This window comes from Podarcis gaigeae (assembly GCF_964106915.1).
Source record: "Podarcis gaigeae genome assembly, chromosome: 8".
Classification (NCBI taxonomy): domain Eukaryota; kingdom Metazoa; phylum Chordata; class Lepidosauria; order Squamata; family Lacertidae; genus Podarcis; species Podarcis gaigeae.
The window spans coordinates 69,043,803-69,064,594 of record NC_139684.1 but is presented as its reverse complement, the minus strand read 5'-3'; the positions used below and the strand labels follow the sequence as shown (position 1 = coordinate 69,064,594).

General features: G+C 44.4%; 1 protein-coding gene and 1 long non-coding RNA gene across 5 annotated transcripts in view; one reads left to right on the top strand and one right to left on the bottom strand.

The window, feature by feature from the left end:
• The window catches only part of HIVEP3 (HIVEP zinc finger 3), a 236,163-nt gene that overhangs the window by 177,286 nt on the left and 38,085 nt on the right, over nt 1-20,792 (bottom strand). The window lies entirely within an intron of this gene.
• The window catches only part of LOC310850008, a 136,685-nt gene continuing 134,979 nt past the window's right edge, over nt 19,087-20,792 (top strand). Inside the window, exon 1 of the long non-coding RNA XR_014567194.1 lies at nt 19,087-19,302. This is a non-coding gene — a long non-coding RNA (uncharacterized lncRNA). The remainder of the gene's footprint in view (nt 19,303-20,792) is intronic.

Genomic DNA, 20,792 nt, shown 5'->3' with positions numbered 1-20,792 from the left:
CAAGTAAGCAGACTTAAGACTTACATCTGCAGTAACAGGATCAGTTCCAAGGCCAATTCAAAATCCTGGGGTTGATCTTTGAAACCCTAAGCACGCTGGATCTGGCAGAACTAAAGGACAGTCTCCTAAACATTTATTAAACTCCTCCCTCCAAGGCCCTGGCTCCAAGTTACATAAGAACCCTGTTTGGTCTAACGAAAGACTCATCTAATCCAACATCCTGTTTCCTACAGTGGTCAGCCAGATGCCTCTGGAAAGCCCACGAGCAGGACATGAACACAATGGTACCCTCCTTCTTATGGCCCCAACAACTGGCATTGAGTCATGGTGTCTCTGATACCAGAGTTAGCACATAGCTATTATGACTAGTGTTATCCCTCCATGGATTTGTCTGTAAGAACATAGGAAGAGTGTTTTTGCATCCAGCATCCCATTTCCCATGGTGGGGACTGAGAAGGCCACAAACAAGACATATTGCCCTGCACCATGCTGCCTCTGAACCTGTTGTTATTTAGTCATTTAGTCATGTCCGACTCTTCGTGACCCCATGGACCAGAGCACGCCAGGCACTCCTGTCTTCCACTGCCTCCCGCACTTTGGTCAAACTCATGCAGGTAGCTTCGAGAACATTATCCAACCATCTCATCCTCTGTCGTCCCACTTTCCCAACATCAGGGTCTTTTCCAGGGAGTCTTCTCTTCTCATGAGGTGGCCAAAGTATTGGAGCCTCAGCTTCAGGAACTGTCCTTCCAGTGAGCACTCAGGGCTGATTTCCTTCAGAATGGAGAGGTTTGATCTTCTTGCAGTCCATGGGACTCTCAAGAGTCTCCTCCAGCACCATAATTCAAAAGCATCAATTCTTCGGCTATCAGCCTTCTTTATGGTCCAGCTCTCACTTCCATACATCACTACTGGGAAAACCATAGCTTTAACTATACGGACCTTTGTCAGCAAGGTGATGTCTCTGCTCTTTAAGATGCTGTCTAGGTTTGTCATTGCTTTTCTCCCAAGAAACAGGAGTCTTTTAATTTCGTGGCTGCTGTCACCATCCATATAGCTATCCTGATGAACCATCCCGGATAACTCTATCCTCCGTCAATTTGTCTGATCCCCTGTTAAATCCTTCTAAGCTAGAGATTATCACCATATTTTGTGACAATGAATCCCTTAAACTGGCCGGTTTTACTCCGTGTGAAGAAGCACTGCTTTTTGCCTGTCCTGAATATCCACCCAATCAGCTTCATTGGATGACCCAGAGTTCTAGAATTATGGGGGAGGGGGGAATGCTTCCTCCACATCAAACATTTCCCCCCTCCCTCATAATTCTAGAACTCTGGGTCATCTAATGAAGCTGATTGGATGACCCAGAATTCTAGATTTATCATACATTCTAAACCTCTGCTGCGTTGTGGGAGATCTTTGGGAGAAGAAAGTGCTAAGGAGTAAACCCTGTGCAAATTCAGAGTGGAGTTCTGCAGTCAAGCTGGTGCCAAATGCATTGCTCTGCTTTCCTCTGAACCACATCAGTGAGGCTAAGAGGAGGGTCTTATCATCTGGGCAACCCTCCATACACACTGTGGCTTGTCTCCCCCCTCCCCCCCCCAGTGATCACTTCAGTGCTGCTAACACAGCAATTTGACTTCACCCCTGAAGGTGCACTCCATTGCCTCTTGAGACAGGCGGATGCCAACTGTACATCATACGTTTTATTCACCTCTACCATTCCCCCCCCCCTCAAAAAAAAAACCTTTTCAAAGCCCAAACATTGTAACCTTTCTTCATGGGGGTTCATTGTGTGAATGATGGTGAAGTATCATCTCGGACAGGACCGGCCTTTTCTACAGTGGCACCAATGCCCTGGAACTTTGTTCCACAAAAGAAGTTCATTTTGCACCAGCAACGTTGGTCTTCTGGTGACAGGAGAAGGCTGTGTAGTTTTGGAGGGCATTTGGAGCCCCCTAGTGTAGAAGGAATTTATTTTGTCTTAACTTTTGGACTAAGCTTCCCCTCCAGCTGTTGGGTTTAGCTTTCCTGCTTCCTTCGTCCTTTCTTTCCATTTTCAGTTGTATTTTTATTTATTGAATTTATATACTGCCCTATACCCGCAGGTCTCATTTATACATTTTAAGCTGTCTTGAAAAGCTTCAAGCAGAAGTGACAGACAATATACATACTGATAGACAACATGTTGCCTTCCAGATGTTGTTGAACTACAGCTCCCATCAGCCCCAGAAAGTAATGCCAATAGCCAAGGATGATGGGAGTTGCTGTCCAACATCATCTGTAGGGTACTGTGTTGAGTACCCTTGATGTATATTAATAGTAAATGCAATTCCCTAGGTTCTTTATGACCACAAGTGCAAAAATAACATCCTGCTGATCAGAAAATCATTCTGCTTCTGAAATCCAGGGGTAACTGTTGATCCTGATGTAGTCAAAACAGCAACACATGTACAACAGGGAGGTATCAGTAGGGTGGGGGGAGCCCCAAAGTTTGAAGTACACACACACACACATTTATATATATATACAGAGAGAGAGAGAGAGAGAGAGAGAGAGAGAGAGAGAGAGAGAGAGAGAGTAACCTCCCAGCCCAAAAAAATTCCAATGAGAACTAAGCATGCTCAATGGACATTCAGTACTGGCTGAGTGTTCTGGGGCGGGAATGGAAAACCAGAGGAAGATGGAATGGAGTATCCTGGCACAGGGCATGGCTGATAGGATAGAATCCTGACCAGGAACACTCCACAGTGCACTACCCTATCCTTCTTGTTTAAAATTAACACATGCAAACAAACAGAACTGGCTTTAAGTAATTCCGCAGAGGTCAAATCTGCAGGCACACTTTACTTCTGTCCAGTTTTTACACTTTTTATGTAGATATGTCTACATTTTCCAAAATAAAATAAATAAATAAATTGTATTTTTTATATATATATATATATATATATATATATACACACATATATATATATACACATATATGCAGGTTTTGGTGTCCTCGGGTGTCTTCCCGTGTAAAAGTTGGGGTGTCTAGGCGACGTTTCGACGAGGTCTCACTCGTCATCTTCAGGCTGGTGCTTTCGGCTTCTTGTTACTGGAACAGAGCGGGATCTCAATGTTTGAGTTCCTATAAATACTGTAGAGGGGGTGTGGTGTCTAGCCTCCAATGTTCTGGGCAGAGAGGAAGTTCCCAGGCTAGTGTGCCTTTTCTTCTTTTGTTCCTTAATTACTTGAGAGATACCTTGAGTGATTTCTTGAGTGATATCCTGAGTACCACTTAGGTGGGTCATTAGGTGTGGATTAGTTGCTACACATATATAGATATATAAAAGATTCATCTCAAGTGTGGTCATTGAGAACACCCCTTAGTTATACAGTCCCAGCAAGATCTAGAGGGCACCAGGTTGGGGAAGCTGCTCTACAAAGCATCAGTTCTAAGGCAAGCATCACTTCTGTGGGTCTACAAGCCACTAAAACTACAAAACTCTCAGCATCCCTTGAGTACAGGTTTCTCGAGAGCAGAACAAGCTTGAGCTGTCTAGGACCATGGAGAGCTCCCAGCAAATGTCAGGTGTTGATCTGATAGGATCAAAAGCTTAACTGAACTCTTATGTGCCCAAGCCAGTGCCCATATTGCTATAGTGCAGACTCGTAGTAAGATTGCCAGGAATTTAAAAGGGCAGCAATGTGGCATTATTGAATAGCCACTGCTGCAGATTTATTGGAGAACAAGCAGTGCTGGTTTGGAGGACAGAATGAGATGAGTTACTAACAAAGGGATTCTGGGATTACGTCAGGAAATAGGTATTTTTTTCCTCACCTGCCATGGTTGATAGATAAAAAATACTGTAGCAAGGAAGAACTCCCAAGACTTATAACCCAACAACCAAATAGATGTGAATATGGACTCAGCTATACAGCTGCAAATAAAATGTATAAAATGTGTTGTAAAGTGCAATATACAAATGTGACACTAGATGGGGACAGTGAGCTATGCAAAATTTAATGTATTATTCTAAACATTTTTTTAAAAAGCATTTTTACAGCGTTTTTTTCTGTGTGTGTAGATTCCACCAAAGTCTTCAGTTTCTGGCAACATTTTGCTCAAGCAGCATTATGTGGGCTCTCAACATTTAAAGTAGTAGGCCCCTAGCTCTCCTGCCTTACTATTTCATACTGGCATTCCAAAAACTGTCTTTCTTTTTAATGAAGTAATACAGAAACTAGCTTGCAATAAATTCAACATGAAGATCCCAAGACCAGGGTGGCTCTGGCAACAGAAGCCATGAGAATCCATCTTGCTGGGGGGAAAGAGGCTTATAAACCATTACCCAGCTGTGACGGGGCCCTCAAAGACATAGGAACCGGCTCCTGTTAAATACAGGGTTTAGTGGTCTGCAGGAGGACAGCTGTGCCACTGTCTCCCCACAAAACCTGCTCAGCCATTTTGCAAATACACCTTTGACTTCCATCTCTCTAAGCCTGAAATAAGATTGTCTGTGAATATCGCAGAGGACGGCACTGGGTATGGGTTCCAATCCTTGCCAGGTTACTGGGGAGCTACAGGAAGTCCAAAGTCATGAACCTATATACATGCCTGGGGAAAGGGTTGTAGAAGTCGTAATTAAGTAATAAAGGGTTGTAGAAGTCGTAAATAAATACCGTATTTTTTGCACCATAACACTCACTTTTTCCCTCCTAGAAAGTAAGGGGAAATGTCTGTGCGTGTTATGGAGGGAATGCCTACGGGTGGCATGCCTACGGATTTTTCCTCCTCTAAAAACTACGTGCGTGTTATGGTCGGGGGCGTGTTATAGAGCGAAAAATACGGTATATTGATCTAGTAAGCCTCATGTGATTACTTTCCCCGGAATAATGTTGGAAATGGTTGTTTTTTTTAAGCTTTTGGTTTTTATGTCTTCAGTCCAAAGGACCCCATGATAAACTCCACGCTGTTTCTGCTGCTTCCCTTATTTTATTTATTTAAGGCATTTATATATTACCATTCATAAGTGCATAAGAGCCATGCATTCAGCCTTCCTGCAGTTCCCAGCAACTGATATTCAGAAGCATTGCTTCTTCTAAGCATGGAGGGTGAGCACAGGTGTCATGGCTAGTAGGCATTGATTGGTTTCTCCTCCATGAATTTAGCCACACTTATTTTAAAGCCATCCAAGTTGGTGGCCCTCACTGCTGCCAGTGGGAGCAAGTGCCCTAGTTTAATTATGCACTGTGTGGAGAAGTACTTTCTTTTTTATCTACCCTTCATCTTCCAGCGTTCAGCTTCCTTGGATGCTCACGAGTTCTAGAGAGGGGAGAACAGACTGGAAAGTGCAGCTGCTTGTCAAGAAAAAATAAATATATATCTCAGATAGAGAGGAAGGAGGGGAAAAACAAGAACAACTTGTGTTCAGGTTTAAAAATTGCAGCTCCACCTTCTAGACCCTAAAACTGCACCAGACGTCAAAACTCTCCAGAAGGCAAATTAATAAGCAGCAAATTTATAGCTCTTTAGAACTTTATAGCAACATTAATCAAATTGCCTAGCATCGGAATACAGTAAAACACCACACTGAGTTCTCCTAAGCAGTCATTTAAGGGAATTCAGACAAAACATAAATGCAGTAAAAAGGATTTTATACAAAGTGGGGTTTTTCCTAAGGCCTGAACTCCCAACTCGTCAGAGGAATATAATACAGTGGTACCTCGAGTTCCAAACGCCTCAGGCTACAAATGCTTCAGGTTACAAATTCCGCTAACCTGGAAGAGTTACCTTGAGTTGAGAACTTTGCCCCAGGATGAGAACGGAAATTGTGTGCCGGTGGCGCAGTGACAGCAAGAGGCCCCATTAGAGAAAGCACACCTCTAGTTAAGAACAGTTTCAGGTTAAGAACGGACCTCTGGAACAAATTAAGTACTTAACCCGAGGTACCACTGTACTTAGTACACATCTCCCATGATCCCAGAAAGTGAATTTTCAGCATTTCAAAAAGATGAACTCCCAAGCTTGCCAAATGGGCGATGCAACCAATTTGTATTAGTCACAATATACATTTTAGGCATCATGTTATTACCACAATTGAGAGGACATTCCTGAAGCCTTCCCAGGTGTGAAAATTACAATCAGGGTGGTGAAACATTTTTGAGGTGCTATCTGAGGATGCTCTTCAAAACGGGGCCTACAGGCCTACTCTGAGTAGGGCTTAGTTGGGTACAACCCAACGTCTGGAGGTTGCAACATTGGTTACCCCTGTTGAGAAGAAAGGCAGGGCATCAGTGAAATAAACCACTTATTATTATTATTATTATTATTATTATTATTATTATTACTACTACTACTATTTACAAAGTGGTAAAACCACGCATTTAAAAAAAATACAACAAATGCACATTTAAAACACTTAAAAGCATCTAAAAGTATTTTTGATTAATACTTATCTTCCACTGAATAACTGTATTCCTAATTGTGGGGTGCAGATTGTTCTACAGAACCCTTAAAAAAAATAAGATGCCTCAGGGTTGAGGGGTTGTGGCGGCATTGCAGGGGTTAGACCAGATGGGCTCTTTTCCAACTCAACAATTCTATGATTTCATGACATGTTGCCAAAGAAAGACTGGTGAGAATGTGAAGCTAGGCTGAGAATGTAGAACTGAAAAACAAGCCAATAATAGAGTCGGCTCATTTGCTTTCCGAAGCATCCTTGCCTTCTCCCGTTTTAGCTAATAAAATATGAGCTCAACCACAGTGGAGTGGAAACAGCACGAGAGACACCATTCAAATCCCAGTTGCTCAGCGTATGTGTGTGTGTTTTTTCCAGACAACTGTATGCATATGCCCAATAGCACATTGGTAGAGTGATAATTAGTGGCAGACATATTATGAATATTCCATAAAACATCACTCCCCCAATCTGGAAAGGAGGGTGTCAATTAAGGACAACATTCTGAACATCTAGGAATAACTGGAAGGCAGAGGTGGGGTTGGAGGGGAAGGGAGCACATTTGAACAGCAGCAACTTTATTAAAAGTTTTTCCCCCGCCTTCAACACTGAAAGAGCCTTTGAAATACGGTCAGCCATGCTGTGATCTGAATTAAGAACAACTGCCGGCCATCTGGCACAGTTTGGCAATCGTGTCATGAGCTCCTGCCATGGAGTCGTTCCATCCTTCAGTCATCATCTCAAGGCTACATCACCATAGGGTTACATCTGCAAAGCACTGGACAGGATCCAAAGAAACGCAAAATCAGCTCAACGTTTTGGGTGGCCAAGTGCAAAGGAGCCTCCTGCACCTTCAGCAGCTGCTGCAACCCCCTCCTTCTACACAACCATTAAAGGAGCAGCAGCTCCTGTCCTCCTCTGCACATTGAGACCCTGTCTACACCCCCAATGGAAGGTTGGGCTAGCATTTCCTTGGAAGGAGTCCTCCCTCCCTATGTTGTGGCATAGGGGGAACACAAGACAGCACAGCTCATGGTTTGGAGTTTGTTTGTGCTTTAAAGACCAGGAACAATGGCATCGTAAGGATGTAAGATGAGCTTGCTGGATCCGGTCAATTATCCATGTAGCCCAGAATCCTATGCTCACAGTGGCCGGCCTGTGGGAAACCTGCAAGCAGGATTTGAGAACAAGCACACCCCCACTTCCTGTGGCTTCCAGCAGGTGGTATTCAGAAGCATCTCTGACTCTGGAGGTACGCCACAGCCATCATGGCAAGTTACAATCAATAGCCCTCTCCTCCATTAATTTGTCTAGTCATCTGCTGAAGTGCCAGCGTAATAGGCCCCATGACTTGCTCTGGCAAAGGGATAATGAGGCTTCCAGGCTGGTTCGCGACAGATTAGCATCGAGGGAGCCAGAGAAAGAGGGAAATAATCATGCAGACACTGGGTATGGCCATCCTTTCCTTCAAAGAGGCTCCTACTTCATACTAAAATGGGCACACTTCTTTGCAAGATGGCTGCCAATTAAAACCCAACACCTGCATCACAACTGGCTGAAGATGTGTTAAAGCTCAATGTGTTTTATAAGCTGAATTGGTTATGTCTCTTATTACAGTTTCAAATGAGTATTCACTGGTTATGCCATTTGTTTCTATTTGCCATCTAAAGTTGCTTTGCAGAGCTACTTTATATTTTTCTGCTTTTGTGGGATTTTGATATTGTGGTTTGCAGTTGTTGTTTTTACCTGTGTTCATGGGAACATAGGAACACTGCCTCACACTGAGTCACAACATTGGTCAATCTAACTCATTGGTGTCTACACTCAGCTGCAGAGTTTCAGGAAAGGGCCATTCCTGGTCTACCTAGAGATGCTGGGAACTGAATTTGGGACCTTCCATTTGCAAAGCAGATGCTCGGGGCACCACAGTCTTCCCCAAACCTTTTGGGCTGGGGCATAATTTCCTCCTTGTTGAGCTGGAAGTCCAGCAAAATCAAGAGGATACCACATTGCCTACGGCTGATGTACACCAAAGTCATTTGGTCATATCCAGTGTTAGTCATTGGAGCAGGCCCAATGAAATTAACGGACCTAAGTTAGTCGCCTCCATAATTTCAATAGATTTGTTCTGCGTATGGCTAATGTTAAATACAACCCAATGCTGAGGCTTTTCACCAGGTGCCCATGACAAGTGAGATATGACAAGGGTCAAACAGGAATATAACCTAGTTGCCAGTCTGATTGGCATGCATTGGGCTTGATGGGCAAATAAGAACATAGCAGTATAAGGCAGCCCCCAACATTTGCAGAATTATTTGGTAAGGATGGAACACAGGAAAGAAACTGAGATAAGATTAGATAGATGATAGATATAGATAGATAGATAGATAGATAGATAGATAGATAGATAGATATAGATAGATAGATAAGATAGATAAATAGATGATAGATAGATAGATGATAGATAGATAGATAGATAGATAGATAGATAGATAGATAGATAGATAGATAGATAGATAGATAGATGATAGATAGATATAGATAGATGATAGATAGATAGATAGATAGATAGATAGATAGATAGATAGATAGATAGATAGAGATAGATAGATAGATAGATAGATAGATAGATAGATGATAGATAGACAGATAGATAGATGATAGATATAGATAGATGATAGATAGATGATAGATAGATAGAGATAGATAGATATAGATAGATAGATAGATAGATAGATAGATAGATGATAGATAGATAGATAGATAGATAGATAGATAGATAGATGATAGATAGATAGATGATAGATAGATAGATAGATAGATAGATAGATAGGATAGATAGATAGATAGATAGATATAGATGATAGATAGATTAGATAGATATAGATAGATAGATAGATAGATAGATAGATAGATAGATATAGATGATAGATTAGATAGATAGATAGATAGATAGATAGATAGATAGATAGATGATGATAGATAGATAGATAGATAGATAGATAGATAGATAGATAGATAGATATAGATAGATAGATAGATAGATAGATGATAGATAGATAGATAGATAGATAGATAGATAGATAGATAGATAGATAGATAGATGATAGATAGATGATAGATAGATAGATAGATGATAGATGATATATAGTAGTGGGGGAAGGCATGTCCCCACCACAAGGAGATTGCATTCTAAAATGTGATGCAGCAGAGATAATAGGGGCGACAGGAAGGAAGATGGAAGAGAGCAAACAAGGGAAGGCCTTTCATGCTGTCTTGTACTTTACAGTAGTCAGATTAGGATGCATATTTGCAATACAAGCAGAGATAGGAAAATCTGCCAGTTTTGGTTTCTCCCACTTCGTCTTTTTTCCAGCCATAAACACATTTCCAAATCAAATGTTTGCAAAAACAACAAGTCCTTGTGTGACGTCATCAGCATTTTAGTGCAATTTCTCTTAATATACACCTTTTTTGCATGCAATGTTGCCTGGTTTAATAACTTTTTGGTATGCTGCTGTCAGTAACAGATGCATTTTCACACAACCTTCCTTGACTGAATAACTGCATGGCAAAATTCAGAGAAGTGTGAATATCAAAGGACAGGTGTTTCAGAAAGTGTGAATTAGGCAGGTTTGCCTTTAAACGTGAACCAAATCCATTTCCCCCCTCCAGCCTCAATTGCAAGTAAAGGGAAAGCAAAAGCAGGTTTGAGCTCCATTTACTCATCCTCCGAAGTCTGTTTCCCTGATCCACTCAAACGCTCCTGCTAGAGTGTCAAAGACTGCAGCCATTCGAAAACACATTTTAAAAGATTTAACTTGATCTCCTTTGACATAAAAAGTACTTAGAGGTATGAGCTTGAAACCTTTCGCCAGAGTGCAGAACAAATCCAAGAAGCCAAGATAAATAATAGCTTGATTCATTAGAAGGTGAAGCCATTAACACGAACTGTGAAAAATAAACACTTTTTTTCATCTACATAGCCCACGCATTCCTATCCCATTCTGCCAAGAGACCTTGTGGTGGCAGCTAAGTTAGGCGACTTTAAAAGCAGATACACAGAGGAAGGTAAGTCTTAGGAGACATGATGGCTAAGTGGATCCTCCATATTCAGAGGTACTACACCTTTGAAAGGCAGTTGCCAGCAGGGATGGAGGAAAAATCTGAATTGCGCAGATCTCAAAGCAGACTCAACCTGATCCACTCCAGGAAAATCATGGCACAGACCAGATCAATGGTTCACTTCAGAATCAGCAGGTTCAGTTTTATTGATTGATTGCCCTTGTATCCCACCTCTTCTCCAAGGAGCTCAAGGTGGTGTACCCGGTTGTCCCCTTCCTCGTTGAATCCCCACAACAACCCTGTAAGGTAGGTCATGCCGCGAAGAAGTGACTAGACCAAGATCACCCAGTGACCTTGATGGCCAAGTGAGGACTTGAACTCTAGTCTCCCAGGACCTAGTCCAATACCCTAACCATTACACCATACTGGTTCTCATGAGGCTGGCATGCTGCCTCTGTTCCCTTTCCCCTCCCATTTAAACTTCTTAAAATAGCAACTGGTGTGTGAGGCTCCTTGCCAACATGGGCTTCAGTGTACAGAGAGCAAGGCCCCCTGGGAGTGATGAGGCTTGGTGACATTCCAGGGTGAGTGGGAACATGGCTGCACCAATGTTTAAATGGGGACAACCGTGTTCCCCTCCCTCTAGGAGATACAGAACATCGTCAAGCCCTTTCAAGCCCAGGGTGCACAGAAAAAGCCTTTTTGTTGCTGAAAGGCATTCCAATTGTGCAGATGAACTATAACTGACAGAATTCTACAGGATGGGATATTAGTGCGTAAAACAGTCCCGATCCAACGATCCCCAGGCATGCACCCCCAGATGGGGGAGATTTCAGATGTCATCCTGTCACCCAGGCATCTTCACTTGGTCACAGATGGCCAACAGTCCAGTGCAAAACGCACGTGGCTAATTTTGAGCACTGGGCAGCAGGCAACTTGTAAACCATCTTAAGTACCTTTTGATTTGATTTTTAAATGTGTGCTTCTGATAAAAATCTGCCCGGAAATGAAACAAGACAGACCTAGCCCCATTCTGTTTTTAAAATGGGGTGGACTAGACTTCAGTATGGGACGCGGGTGGCACTGTGGGTTAAACCACAGAGCCTAGGGCTTGCCAATCAGAAGGTCAGCAGGTCAAATCCCCACAAGGCGGTGAGTTCCCATTGCTCGGTCCCTCCTCCTGCCCACCTAGCAGTTCGAAAGCACGTCAAAGTGCAAGTAGATAAATAGGTACCACTCTGGCAGGAAGGTAAATGGTGTTTCCATGTGCTGCTCTGGTTCGCCAGAAGCGGCTTAGTCATGCTGGCCACATGACCCGAAAGCTGTACACTGGCTCCCTCGGCCAATAAAGCGAGATGAGCGCCGCAACCCGAGAGTCTGGACAACTGGACCTAATGGTCAGGGGTCCCTTTACCTTTTCCTTTTCCTTTAGGCTTCAGCAAGTCCATCCATCCCTAGATGCCAGAGAACAACAATGAGAGAAGGATCTAGCACAGGGATCAGCAAACCTTTTCAGCAGGGGGTCAGTCCACTGACCCTCAGACCTTGTGGGGGGCCGGCCTATATTTTGAAGAGAACAAAAATGAACAAATTCCTATGCCCCACAAATAACCCAGAGATGCATTTTAAATAAAAGCACACATTCTACTCATCTAAAAACACACTGATTCCTGGACCATCCGTGGGGTGGATTGAGAAGGCGATTGGGCCATATCTGGCCCCCCGGGGCTTAGTTTGCCCACCCATGAATTCTAGCAGTAATTCTTGTGTTTGGGGACAAAACAGCCATGCTACAAACATCCCTGTTTCCACCTGTAAAATGTTGGAGGGTACAGAATGCCCACCCCTGCCATGACTACGCAACATTTAGAATGACAACAACAAGTTATTTCGGGATGTGGCTTTTTTTTTATTGGGGTGTGGGAGAGTATTCCTGAACTAGTCACAACACAGTTGCCCAAGCTAAAATTAGCCCCTTTGTGTACTTTGAAACTTTCCCAAACCTTGCCAAGTTGTGTGAGACTTATCCCCCGCCCCCAGGTAAACATCCAGAAACCGGTCTCCTGTCCCACTTTAGAGGCTTGCTTTCACCTTGCCCGCTACTGAATAGGCTCTTTTGTAGCAATCCAGATCTCTGCATAGCCTTAGTTACTCTCTGTTGCTCCCAAGAAGTGTGACCTCAGCTACAAAAAGTGTTTGTCACAGCTACAGTTGCCATCAGAAGCTTTATTCGTAGCTTGAGCTGACTCGCAACACTGGCTGAGGCCCATTGGGATGGGGGGGCAGGAGGCAAGGTAGGACAGAAGCCCACCAGGGGGTGGAGCCAGAGCCAATGACGGGCAGGGCTGACTAATTCCAATTTTGTCCCCATCCTCCTCCCTGCTTAGTTCCTCAAGGTTCAAAACTGAGACTAAGAAGGAAAAAGCTGGCTGGCAAGACCACCCCCTTAAAAAGTAAAGGGATCCCTGACCATTAAGTCCAGTCGTGACCGACTCTGGGGGTTGCGGCGCTCATCTCGCTTTATTGGCCAAGGGAGCCGGCGTACAGCTTCCGGGTCATGTGGCCAGCATGACTAAGCCCCTTCTGGCGAACCAGAGCAGTGCACGGAAATGCCGTTTACCTTCCCGTTGGAGCAGTACCTATTTATCTACTTGCACTTTGACATGCTTTCGAACTGCTAGGTTGGCAGGAGCAGGGACCGAGCAACGGGAGCGCACCCCGTCGCAGGGATTCGAACCACCAGCTTTCTGATCAGCAAGTCCTAGGCTCTGTGGTTTAACCCACAGCACCACCCGCATCCCTGACCACCCCCTTAACTAGCTGCTAAATGAGGATGCAGGCAGGTGGAGGCCGGTTGATGATGGAATGGGTTGGGAGGTCATGTGCCGCAATGTGCTTCCTCCACTGCTGTCCTGTACAATGCGGGATCCAAGCCACTGCTGTGTCATCTACACACCTAGTGGGTCAGGATGAGGTGTATACAATTTCACTTCAGTAGAAGTTTTTAAGCAGGGGCTGGATGCCATCTGTCGAGGATTCTTCAGCTGCGACTCCTGCATTCTGCTGAGGTTGGACTAGATGACCTTTGAGGTCCCTTCCAACTCAATGATTTAATAAATAATGCTTCCAAGGTTGCCAGGGTCACACACCCGTGCTCCTCCAGCAGGAGGGATTTCCAGCCGTTCCCAACAGGCACTCTGACATTGCAGTTTCTCTCTTGCTGTTTCTTCCCTTCTCCAAAGTGTATTGCAAGTGAGGGAAAACTCCACCCATTTCTGCCCTACACTTGTGAAAGGCACCCAGGGAGAGACACAGCCTTCTCTCACTTGTGCTGTTCCTTTCATTTGAATCTCCACAAAAGCTTATCCATATTCTTTACTGCTGTGGTTACAAGTCTGAGCCGCAGATGGATTGTAGATGCAAACAGACTTCATTCCAGCCAGTCATTATTTCATACTTCTCTGCAGTGGACCATTGCCCCAATCACAGGGCCAGGCTGCTTGTCCTCCCTCGTATTTCTTTCATCACGTTCCTTTAACTCAGGGGTCCAGGGGATGAATGTGGCCCTCCAAAACTCTTTATCAGGCCCTTGGAACCTCCCTGAGCCACACACCCCTCTTTCCAAGACATACCCCTCTCACTGGCCCTGCTAAACAACCAGTGTGTATTTGCCTAGCTGAAATGTGTCCTCCAGCTCTGATAACACAAACAGAGAGCAAGTGCACAGTGCAGAACCTAGCTTGCTGCACAAAGGTAACATTTGCATCTGTTGTTCCGCCCACCTTTGCTCCAGGCCCCTCCCACCACTAGCATGCAACCCTCAGAAGGTTGCCCAGGAGGGAATGCAGCCCTCAGCCTGAAAAATGTACCTTGCCCCATCCAAGTGGCGGACGTAAACATTTCCGCCGGAATCTGTCATGCACCAGACCAAATGCTCTAAAACTGCATGCGAGAAAGTCACCTGCAGAGAAGGTTTAAGGCATAGGCATGGCAAGAGCTTTCACCAGAAGCACCTCCTTGACCTTAAGGGAGTGCAGAAGCAGAGACCTCTCTCTCCACTCAGAAGAAAGCTCTTGGTGCCACTGGAGCACGAGAGAACCACCCCCCACCCCTGCCAGAAAACAGCAGAGGGATTGTTGCCTAACCTAGCTTGATTATTTGTTTACATGTCTTTCCCAGACCTAAATAGGGCACACAAAGCTTCTCAGCTGATCCACTCTCAAAGCCTATGCAAATAACTAAGAATAGCAGGGGACTCACCGTATAGCACAAATCGCTTTAAACACAAATGATAACCCTGTTTGCTCTGTGAACCAAGAAGCACCCAAGAAGGAACTTCAGAAGAAAGGTGTTTTTTTTTTTAATAATAATAAAAGTCAAAGCTAGCAGACTTGATCTCCTCCCTAAATACATACCAGCTGGGAAGAAGGACCAGGATGCCCATTAGTAAGATGCAGCCTGATGCCTCTTCTTTAAAATGTGGACAACAAGATTATTGAAAAGTAGACTTCATAATTCACTGCAATATGAAATATCTAGATAACATTCAACCATACAGATTATTTTAATAGATGTACCAGGGGTTTTTTAGCTCTATAAGACGCACCAGACCACAAGACACACCTAGTTTTGGAGGAGGAAAGCAAGAAAAAAAAATATTCTGAATCTCAGAAGCCAGAACAGCAAGAGGGATCGCTGCACAGTGAAAGCAGCAATCCCTCTTGCTGTTCTGGCTTCTGTGATAGCTGCACAGCCTGCATTCACTCCACAAGATGCACACACATTTCCCCTTACTTTTTAGGAGGGAAAACGTGAGTCTTATAGAGCAAAAAATACGGTAAGTATTATCTGCCTCGTTAGTGCTGTGTATGGGGTGTTAGGGGAGAGGTAGTACCTCGGGAGGGGGAAATGTCATAATCCTTCTGGTGTAGTTTGTCCAGCTTTGGCTTGCAGCCTGCACTCAGCTCTCAGGTGTGGCTCCTAGAAGCTATCAGCATGCAACAGTGGCCACACCTTGGGAAACGGATTCAACTGGCCGGCTAAACCAGGTGAGGATAGCTGATGGTTCTCAACCCCTCAGTGCATTAGGGACTTCCCCAGCATGCAAAGGCAGGCTCTGGCAGATTGGCCCGTCAACCTGGAAAGGGAGCCCATCTAGGAGAAGGAAAACTCTGACCCTAAACCTCTGCTGTCTTGTGGGATATATTCAGGAGAAGAAGGGCTAATGAGTAAACACTACACAATTCTGGAGTGGAGCTCCTAAGATGCTAATGAGCCTTCCTCCCCCTCCCGGGGGGGGTTACCTTGGGGGGTTCCCCAGCTGTTTCCTTTCCCCACTGCTCTGCATGCAGCCAATCCATGGCTAGGGCAGCTTCAAGTGGATAGGGCCTGTTGCAAGTTTTGTTCTTCACCTTTGTTATGGTGGGGAGCTGAGGGTCCAAGGGTGAAATTATCTACCCAAAGGAACCGCCAAAACCCTCCACACCCCTCCCCTGACACACCCCTCATAAGGTCCTCCTTGCACACTTACCACTGGTTGACCACTGCAAGAACAGGATGCTGGACGAGATAGGCCTTTAGCCTGGTTCAGCAATGCTCTTCTTTTGCTCATTTGGAAGCATAAGAACTGGTCTGGTACCCTTCCTTTCAAGGCTGAACTCTTGGAAGCAAAGAAAGCCATGCTAGCCAGGGCAGTTTCAGCAGCCCATGTCTGCTAAGCATGCCAAGGCAGCCCAAGATGGCATTTTAAGGACGCCATCTTGTATGGTGGTCAAGTGTCCTACTTTACAGAGTTTGGCTCTCTATTTGAAGTGCTGTGAGGTCCAAGCTTCGTTTGAAGATAAAATGGCCTTGAGGTTGCCCAACAACAGTGGGCAGCACCTGGGCAGCAGGTTGAGTCAGCAGACAGGTCATCTGGCCACAGTCTTCCCCCTACAGCAATATGAACTGATTTTCTTGTTAAATTAGAAGCAATAATTTCAAAGTTTGCATTGGTAGATCTGGTAAACTCTCTGAGGGGTGTACTATTTGTTGGGGGAGGTGCAAAGAGCACCTAACTGGGACCCCTTCACTTCTGGCACCAGAGCTAAGTTCAAATGCAAAATACCGGTTAATACCCAGAAGTGCTTTCTGTGTTCACCCAGGAACTTCACAGTCTTTGCTATCTGTCAGCCAGCATTTTGCTAATCAGATAATGACACACTCTAAATAACTACTTAATCGACTACTTACTCTAGATTTCCTGGTAGGGTCTACGTAGCTTAGAAGGGGCAGGCACCAAGCCTTACCAAAAGGTACAGGAACTGAAACAGATTAACTGCTAAGGAAATCCTCCTTCCTCACCTCCCTCTCTTTTCCACCCTATTATAGATGTCATGTCTGAGGGACCCAGATTTAAAACGTTAGCACTGAAGTAGGGATGGGCAAATCTATCCATCTTGGTTGCTCATTCTTCCAGCTTGTTGTTGTTTAGACGCTTAGTCGTGTCCGACTCTTTGTGACCCCATGGCCCAGGTCACACCAGGCACTTCTGTCTTCCACTGCCTCCCACAGTTTGGTAAAACTCATGTTAGTAGCTTCAAGAACACTGTCCAACCATCTCGTCCTCTGTTGTCCCCTTCTCCTTGTGCCCTCCATCTTTCCCAACATCAGGGTCTTTTCCAGGGAGTCTTCTCTTCTCATGAGGTGGCCAAAGTATTGGAGTCTCAGCTTCAGGATCTGTCCTTCCAGTGAGCACTCAGGGCTGACTTCCAGATTTTAGTTCTCCCCATTTTTGCATACATTTGCAATGAGGGGTTTAAAAAAATGCATAGTTGTACACTGTTTTGTGTATTTCTCCTAAGTCATGTATGTTTGTATTCAATTTTGCCTAGTACATGCATTTTTACAAACCATAGCCATCCAACAGAATGACTTTTTGTGCATTTTAAAAATTAATATAAGCATTCTTTGGTTGGTGGTATAGATCGCAAAATTCAGAAAGGGTGAATTTCGAAGGAGAGTGTAGGACAGTATCTGCTTTGCATACAGAAGGTCCAAGGTTCAGCATCTCCATGTAGGGCTTGGAAGGACTCACTCCTCAAAGCTCAGGAGAGCCTCTGTGAGTCCAACAAGGCTGAGCTACATGGACCAATGGTCTAAGTCAATATAAGGCAGGTTTCTCTACAACTTTTGAAAATCCACACCGGAACCACACAGAGAGAGGGGGAGAGAGACAGAATTCAGAACATATTAAGGGTTTTTAAGAGTTGAAAGGATTTCAAGGGTTTTATGAGCAAATATTTAACGCATTGGTCCAATATTTAATAGGTTGGAAGAAGAAGTTGGGGTGTATGCAAGTACCTAATTTCAATATTTGTTATTCCTTCATTTCTGCTATCAGTCTTAATCTTGATTTCAGTATTTGCCTAGTCCAGGGGTGAGAAACCTGGTGCCCTGCAGATATTGTTGGACTACAATTCCCATCATCCCTGTCCGTTTGTAATGCTCACTGGGGCAGATGGAATCTGGAGTCCAGCAATATCTGCAGGGCCACATGTTCTCCATCCCTAGCTTAGTGATGTTTAAAGGTCATGTACAAATAGCAATGTCTTTAAATTTAAATAAGTACGTTACACAAGCTTTCAGTGTCGGGGGAAGAGCCATAGATCAGCATTAGAGCTTTGGCTTTGGATGCATAAAGTCCCAGGTTCAATCCCCAGCATCTCCAGGTAGGGTTTGGAGAAGCCCCTGTTCCAAACCCTCAGGAGCCACTGCCAGTCAGTGTAGGCAAGACTGAACTAGATGGGCAAATGATCTGACTCAGTATAAGGTAGCTTCCTATGTTATACCAGGAAATAGCATTGAATGTAAAGCACATGTCTAATCAGAAAAGTTTTGTTAAAGGTTCCAAGTCTAGTAGGCTGCCTCTTTCCACCAACATATCCTAAGCCTTAGAAACATAAAAATGCTGTGATCCTCCAGAAGTTCTTTTTTCATTATTAAAAAACAACAACAACCCACAATCTGAAGACATGCTGTGTTTAAAGGGTTGGAGACCTTTAAAAAAATAATCTGAAAAGGCACCACTGAAAACAGATGTGTAAAGGGAACAACACCCAGGAAATATCAGCCAGAAGAAACAGACGGTGGTGTGTGTTTCCCCCCACTTCCCCCCACACTGAAAATCCAAATACTAACGGGCGATATAGTGAGTCAGCACCGAAGAGGAGCGTGACAATATTGCAGGCCACAAATGACTTCTTAATACTTCTCTGGTTTAGCAAACCGCACCGGGTTTCTGTTTGCAATCCAAGGAATGACTTGGGGCCAATGTACACAACCACTCTGCTTGCGTTGGCCACTCTGGGCTCCTGCTTGTGGCAAAGGCATCTCTTGAGACATCTGCTGCAAGCCCAAGCTGCCATTTGCATAAGAACATAAGAAGAGCTTGCTGGATCAGGCCAATGGCCCATCTAGTCCAGCATCCTGTTCTCACAGTGGCCAACCAGAGGCCTGGGGGAAAGCTGCCAGCAGGGTTTGAGCACAAGAGCTCTCTTCCCTCCTGTAGTTTCCAGCAACCAGTGTTCAGAAGCATTACAGTGGTACCTCGGGTTACAGACGCTTCAGGTTACAGACTCCGCTAACCCAGAAATAGTACCTTGGGTTAAGAACTTTGCTTCAGGATGAGAACAGAAAACGTGCAGCAGTGGCGCAGCGGCAGCAGGAGGCCCCATTAGATAAAGTGGTACCTCAGCTTAAGAACAGTTTCAGGTTAAGAACAGACCTCCAGAACGAATTAAGTTCTTAACCCAAGGTACCACTGTACTGCCTCCAGCTATGTAGGCAAAGAATAGTCGTGATTACTAGAATTCACAGCGAAACCAAAATGCTTCTTTACAAAGCTATTGTACTACCAACCTTACTGTATGCTTGTGAAACATGGACCACTTATAAATGCCATCTCCAACTCCTCAAAAGATTCCATCAACGGTGTCTCTGAAAATTTTTACACATCACTTGGGAAGACAGGCGAACTAATACCAATGTACTGGAAGAAGCAAAGATCACCAGTGTTGAAGCAATGATTCTTCAACATCAATTTCATTGGACTGGTCATGTTGTGTGGATGCCTGATGGTCGTCTTCCAAAGCAACTACCCTATTCCGAACTTAAAAATGGAAAGCGTAATGCTGGTGGTCAACAAAAGAGGTCTAAAGACTGTCTTAAGCAAATTTTTAAAAATGTAGTATAAACACCAACAATTGGGAAACTGGCCTGCAAGTGCTTCAACTGGAGAACAGCCTTTACCAAAGGTGTCATGGGCTTTGAAGACATTCAAACTCAGGACGCAAGGGAGAAACACGCTAAGAGGAAGGCAGCTTGGCAAATCCACACCGTGATCAACTCCCACCTGGAAACCAATGTCCCCACTGTGGAAGGATATGTGGATCTAGAATTGGCTTCCACAGTCACTTCCAGATTCATTATTAAAACCGTGTTTATGGAAGACAATCTTACTCAGCTATGAGTGATCAGAAGATTGCTAGAAGCCATCAACAGCTCTCTCCTTCATTAATTTGACAATCCTCTTTTAAAGTGGGTGGTCATCATTGCCTCCTGCGGAAGCAAGTTCCATAGTTTAACTATGTGCAACTTGAAGAAGAACTTTTTTTTCTATTGTCCTGAATCTTCCAACATTTGGCTTCATTGGACGTCTGCGAGTTCTAGCACTATGACAGAGGGAAACTTCATTCAACATGGCAAAGGGAGCAGAGATCACACCGGCTGCATCATTAAGTACAACTCAGCAAGCAATTAATTACAACTCCAGTGCAGCTTGGGAGTTAATTACAATCTAAATAGAAAGCTGTTTTATACCAGGTGAGATTATTTGACCAACTAGTCCTGTATTGCCTGACTGGGACTCTTGGCAGCTCACTACTGTCTCTGGAAGATGTCTTTCACATTGCCCGCTGCCTCACTCTTTATCTGGAGATGCCAGGGATTGAACCTGGCACCTTCTGTGTGCAAACAATGCACAATACCAGAGCCAAGGTCCACTGGCACTGCACTGGATGAAAATAACCTTTGAGAATCCACACCTATATATAATGCTTCTTTCTTTTTAGTATGTCCAAAAGTATATGCAACCACTTGGGAGCGTAGGCAGCTCCAGGGTAAGGATGTAAGAGGACATCATTTTCCATGCCACACTGCGTTTGTCCCATGCAGCACTGTTTCCTTTCCACTGCAGTTCCTTGCCACCAAAAACTATTTCACTATCTCCCATACATCCGTAACATG